A 6,540-nucleotide genomic window follows, 5' to 3' on the forward strand; every position below is an offset into this window, starting at 1 on the left:
AACAAACCGAAATGATTGAAGTTTTACTATTTGGAATCGTGTTAGGTCTAATTCCTATTACTTAGGCTGGATTATTCGTAACTGCATATTTACAATACAGACGCGGTGATCAGTTGGACCTTTGATTAAGTAACATCTCGTTTTTGATTGACCTCCTCCTTTTTTAATTCACATGAGGTCAAATTAAGGTTTCTGTTTAAGTTGGTGGAGTTATTTAATTGTAATTCAAGAACAGAATCACGCTCTGTAGGATTTGAACCTACAACATCGGGTTTTGGAGACCCACGTTCTACCGAACTGAACTAAGAGCGCCTTCTTATCATAATAGATAAGACCATAAAAAAGTATTATGTTTGTAGGCCCAATAAACTTTGCATGTCCATAGTATCATAATGTATGTACAATTAGGATCGATCTCAACTACTGTCCGCGGGCAAGGAAATTTTGAATCATGGGTAAAAGACCCTTCACATGTAAGACCGATTGCGCATGCAATTTGGTATCCTCATTTTGGTCAACCGGCGATGGAAGCATTTACTCGAAGGGTGCTCTCGGACCAGTGAATATTGCATATTCTGGTGTTTATCAGTGGTGGTATACAATTGGCTTACGCACTAATGAAGATCTTTATATCGGGACTCTTTTTAATGATTTTTTTCTGCCATATCCTTAATTGTGGGTTGGTTACACCTGCAACCGAAATGGAAACCAAGCATTTCGTGGTTTAAAAATGCCGAATCTCGCCTAAATCATCATTTGTTAGGACTCTTCGGAGTAAGTTCCTTGGCTTGGACGGGGCATTTAGTTCATGTTGCTATTCCTGGATCCAGGGGGAGTACGTTAGATGGAATTTCTTAGATGTATTACCACATCCTCAAGGGTTAGGCCCACTTTTTACAGGTCATTGGAATCTTTATGCTCAAAATCCCGATTCTGATAGTCATTTATTTGGTACCGCTTAAGAGGCGGGAACTGCCATTCTAACTCTTCTCGGGGAATTGCGGTAGTTTGGGATGAGATGAGGGCTATCGCTTCAATGAATTTACCTTGGATGGCTGCAGGGGATTTCAATGTTATTATAAATGGTAATGAGAAGTATGGAGGGAAACATCCTACTGAAAAACAATGTAAAGAACTCAGAACAGTGATGGAGCAATGTCAATTAATTGATCTTGGTGCTGCTGGCCCTCGACTGAAATGGAACAATAAGCGTACTGGTATGGTAAATATTTGGGAGAGATTGGACCGCGTTCTTGCAGATGAGGAGTGGATTAATCTTCATCAGGTAGCGCAGGTAAAAAATATCTCTTACTTCAATTCTGATCACCGTGCTATGCTTATTGATATGCATCCTTGTTTTAAGAAAAAACCTAGACCATATCGATTAGAAGCCATTTGGACAGAAGACCCTAGTAGATTCACCAAGGTTGTAAAAGATTGTTGGCCTGTAGGTTCCACTTTATCTGGGCCTGATGCTTTTATTGCTAATGTTCAAAAATTCCGGCATGAGTCTAAGAAATGGGATAAACAAGTGTATGGTCATTTGTTTGGACAGATCACGGATGCTAGGCTTAAATTAGATAATGCTCAGATGGCTTTTGAGTGCAATCCATCTATTCCTTATAAGGGCACTTTGAATTTATGTCTGCATGAGTATCTAAAACTTCTTAAAGCTGAAGAACTGTTTTGGAAACAAAAGTCCAGGAATACGTGGTTAAAGGAAGGAGACTTAAACACTAGGTTTTTTCATACCTCAACTCTTATTCGTAGGGGGAAAAATCGTATTTGTATGTTAAAAACTGATAATGGGGCTTGGCTTGATCGAGATGAGGACCTTGAACAACATATAGCTCTCATTTTGCATCTTTGTTTAATCAGCAGGTAAATACAATCGACTATATTCAGGACCTTAAGAGCAACTGCAGTGGTACGACTATAACCAAAGATCAAAGACCAAAACGAAAGATCAAATATGAGTTTAGTCTGCACTGTGACGCTAGGGTAGAGGAGTATATTTAGTCGAGCGGATATATAATCTACGCTTGGTTGTGGAACGTACATATAAAGTTCGTCCCGTTGAGACGTAGATATAATGTACGCTTGTTGTGGGGCGTTGATAAAGATTACGCCCGTTGTGGGGCGTGCATATAATTTACGCCGGGAGAAGAGGCGTTGGTATAATCCACGCCTGTTGGGGAGAATGGGTAAACGACCGCCTGAATGAGGCGTAGGTATAATCTCCGCTCAGCTGCACAAACGTAAACGGCACGTGAGGCATGAACCATAATTTTTGAACCTTAATTTTTAGTTTGTTTAGTGCTTCATATTTTTTATCTTACCTTTTTATAAAGGGTTTGTTACATGCAGAGTTACATGCATGCTTGGATCGTGTAATATCAAATCGTATGTGGCTTAATGAATGTGTTAGGCTATACATGACTCAGCTAGTTTAGAGTCAGAGTCATATCAAAAAAATTCTACTGTCAGAAACTTGAAATTTACAAATGAGGCGAAGGTATTAGGTCCTCTCATCATGGGGAGTTAACTATAAGCGCTTCATGTAAAGCGTACTTTATATACACGCCCGGTGACAAACGAAGATTATACGTCCGCTCGATTACAAACGATGTTTTATAAATATCTTTTTCACAAATAATTTAATTATTTGAGCTAAGAAGCATTACATGCTATTTCTTGCGGCAAGTCTCATGGCTTGACTTGTAACATATGACTTGCACGTGATTGGTCAAAATAAATAGGTCTTGCAAGCAAGACCCACTCAACAACTTGCTACATATTTTCCACGAAAATACTCAAGACATCAAACATGTCACAAACTGGGGGATGTTCATCAGGGTATCGGTCTGGCGGTTTACAGCGTGCGGCCTGCAACACGCCCGTTATGAGAAAATGTCAGGAAAGGCGGACAGTTAGTGGCAACAGAGAAGTAGTGGGTGTAAACCGACCCGTCTTCCCTCATAGTAAGGTGTGGTTTTTCAACATTTTTACACGATCCCCATTTCTCCATAACTCAACTATTTCCACTTCCTATGAGATCAGGGTGCGTTCAACTATGACTTATATAAATAGGTTTTCAACCTATTTCAACCGACAACGGTTATCAACACAAGTATCCCGAAAACACTAAGAACTTATAGCTTACATTCCACAAGCAAGTTCTACATTCTGATACAAGTCATAAAACATTCACACCTTCATAATTCAACATTCTGATCTCAACACCTTCTTCGCTTCCCTCCCTAAGATCAACCCTTATCCTTCATTTTGTGACCGAAGCAAGACTGGAACAACCATTTCTTGGTTTAAGCCAGAATTGTACAGATTGATCTCTCGAATATAAGGTACTCATGTGCATTACATTTGTTTAGGGTTTAGATTCGTTTCTCAGCGGCACACCTAACTTACCATTTCCACCAGAATCAGTTTTTACCCCAAAACACATACGGGTATGCATACTGTGCTATATCCAGACAATGATTAATTGTTCTAAACTCACATTTCAATCACTGAAAGATTCTTAGAAGACGACAATAACTGTCTCACACAAACTATTAGCTTATAAGAAATTTCAAGTGATCGAATGATCAATACGAAACATTTTGAGTCTACGTCAAATGATTGTCTCACACAAATCACCTAAGATGTTACCAGGCAATTTTCACATGATCATATTTTGACTTTCGTCGAGAATAATGATGAATGTAGTTAAAACAAAAAGCTTTCCAACATATATTTCGAGAAAGATATAAGTAAGTTAAACTCAGCTCGAAATATCAAATGTGTATAATATTAAAGTCTATATAGCTACACGACTTAGTCTCAATAGGATATAGAATATAATAGACTTTTGAGTGATAGATGAGTTCAAGTCTCCACATATCTTTTGTTGATGAAGTTCCTCTAATCTCCCCTTAGTAGATCTTCGTCTTCAATCGATGAACGTCATGAGGTCTAAAGCTCAACTACACATTCTATCCTAATCCGAGACATAGCTATAAGTAGACTAGAAATCAAGACTTATAGTTTTGACAACCAAACTTGACAAACAAGCTTGAGATAGCAATGCTTGTGAGTTCGACCGAGCAGTGCTTTAAAAATCTCCCCCTTTGTCAATTTTAGTGACAAAACTATCAATACATATGGATTAAAAAATAAATAAACTTTGTAGCTTCTCATCCAAATGCTTGATTTTCTTGGTTCTTCAACATTCCTTTAATTCTTCGTCACTCCAAATACTCCAGTGATTCTGAACGTGTTCAATTCAGCATCATAGTTGTTGAAGATCCGTAGCCATAACAATAAGAAAACAGTTGTTCTCAATTATTGTTATACAATGTCATAATATTATTACACAACATCAAAGTTCAATTGTATCACAACTTTGACAATAATACTATGGTGATATGTATCACTCCCCTTTAGTCAATAATTCATCTCACAATGAAATCCACCCCCCCTTACATAATGATCTGTAAACAATATGTATGTAGTGTGAACTAAAAAATAATTCTCCCCCTTTTTTTCAATATAAATTGGAAAAGGTACGAAAACTAGTGGGATCATAATGAAATTCTCAAAGAGATAATTCATGATTAAAAGAGAACATATCAACTTTATTTCGATGATTTCACATAGTCGAAACTTAGTGTATTCATCAAGGAATTTATAAAGATACAATATAACTCTTACAATATTCCACAACACTCCCCACAAAGATTTGGTAATATAGCAGAAGTTCAATTAAGAACTCTCCCCCATAAAGTGTCATTCCCGAAAGAACAACAAGAACGACCTTACTTTTACAAGAAAAGAAGGATTTCTTTGGACATTAAAAAATCACATGAAACATGAATCTGTATCCAGAAAACTCAATAAAATTAACCACAAGGGAACCTTAATGATTAATTTAATTAGAAATGCTCAACATAAGAAAACTTACAGAGCCATACAGTACTTTCACATACAAGTGGATCAGGGAAAGATCAAAACTGCGGAATACTCAAAAGTTCATTCTATCTTTTATCAATATTTGCATAATGACATAATAGACTTAACTTTTGACATATGTAGGACAATCATAGTTCACGGACGTAAACACACATATCCCATAATATTTTATTTTTTTGCAATATATAAAACCAATAAAGATTAATACTGCAAAATCATCTTCAAAATAACTTAGAATTTAAACAAATAAATCTGAAACATTGTAAGGTGAAAATCGTTGGAAATAGCTATGTGTAATCACAATATTTGCTATTTCAAACCCTAGTTATCCTTCTTAAAACCCAAGAATAAATTCTCATAAGAAGTTTCCTGGACATAACAAAAATCAAGTTTCTTTGATAACTTCAGACCTTTGAAAGACTCCATCATAAAAGGTATCACTGATATCCTTGATTCTTTTGACCGTGGAGATTCCATGTCCATGGGTTAAAACATTTACTTTTCGATCAACAATACAGGCAAGCTGCCTAGCTTTGATGCAGTCCACGATGAGTTTCTTCTGATTCCGTATCAATACCTTTTTATTTTCAAAGATTTTGGTTTGACAATCAATGAGTTGATTTATTTGCAGTTGAAGGTTTGCAAATTCGACCTTTGAGTCATTCTGAAAAAGAATTAAATCCTTGATAGATTCACCAATCCAGGAGGTGTACTCTTTCCTTGCAATCATCTTTTTCAAAACAAGTTCTTGAACTGAATCGCATCCTTTAATGTCTTCTTCCATCTCAAGATTCACCACTTCCTGAGGTCTTGAAGAGTTTTCCATATGTTTTTTTATTAGGGATGGAAAAACAATATAATATATATATGTTACGAACAAGAAAAGGACACCCTTGTTGTGGAAACCCTATAAACTCCTAAGCATAAGACACTGATGTTTGTGGACCAGTTATGGAAGGTTAATGGATTAGAAAAGATCCAATAACAAGGAAATGCACCATGTTTTCAAATATCTCATATTTTCATAGCTCAATAATTAAAAGGTTTACTTTAAATCGGAGCACATGAAAAATATACAATAGTTACTAGGAGTCAAGATATGACTCAACATTCACATATTAAGAAGACAACTATTTCAAACACAAGACAGATGGTAACCTGCAGTAGACTTGAGCATCTCGCAAATATCATACTTGCAACTCTCAAGTTAGATACAAGGATAAAATTACCTAGAGCTAGATAGCAGAGTGATATGTAATCCCACCATGAATATTGAAAGACGAGTTGTAAATACCATCTGAATGTTTGAGCCTTGGATTCCTTGCCTTCCTTCGGTTATTTTTTATTCCAGAGGAATTAGACATAAACCTTTTATAATATCCATCAGAGGGATTTTTCTGAGGATTAAGTCTAGGACCTCTAGAGATTGGTTCCATAGGATCAGAGTTGAGAGATCTCCATCTCCTAGACTTAGATTTAGCATACTTATTCTCATAAACAACAGAAATGTGTACATTTTTGGCACAGAGATTAGCACCATTAAGAGGGACACGATTCCTATAGAGATTTCTA

The 6,540-nt window shown here is 36.4% G+C and overlaps 1 non-coding gene across 1 annotated transcript; it reads right to left on the reverse strand.

Annotated features, from left to right (window-relative positions):
• Positions 1–238: 238 nt before the first annotated feature.
• TRNAW-CCA lies at positions 239–312 on the reverse strand. Its single transcript has one exon. It is a non-coding gene; the product is annotated as a tRNA-Trp (tRNA).
• Positions 313–6,540: the final 6,228 nt, after the last annotated feature.

Source organism: Papaver somniferum, chromosome 3 (assembly GCF_003573695.1).
Source record: "Papaver somniferum cultivar HN1 chromosome 3, ASM357369v1, whole genome shotgun sequence".
Lineage (NCBI taxonomy): Eukaryota > Viridiplantae > Streptophyta > Magnoliopsida > Ranunculales > Papaveraceae > Papaver > Papaver somniferum.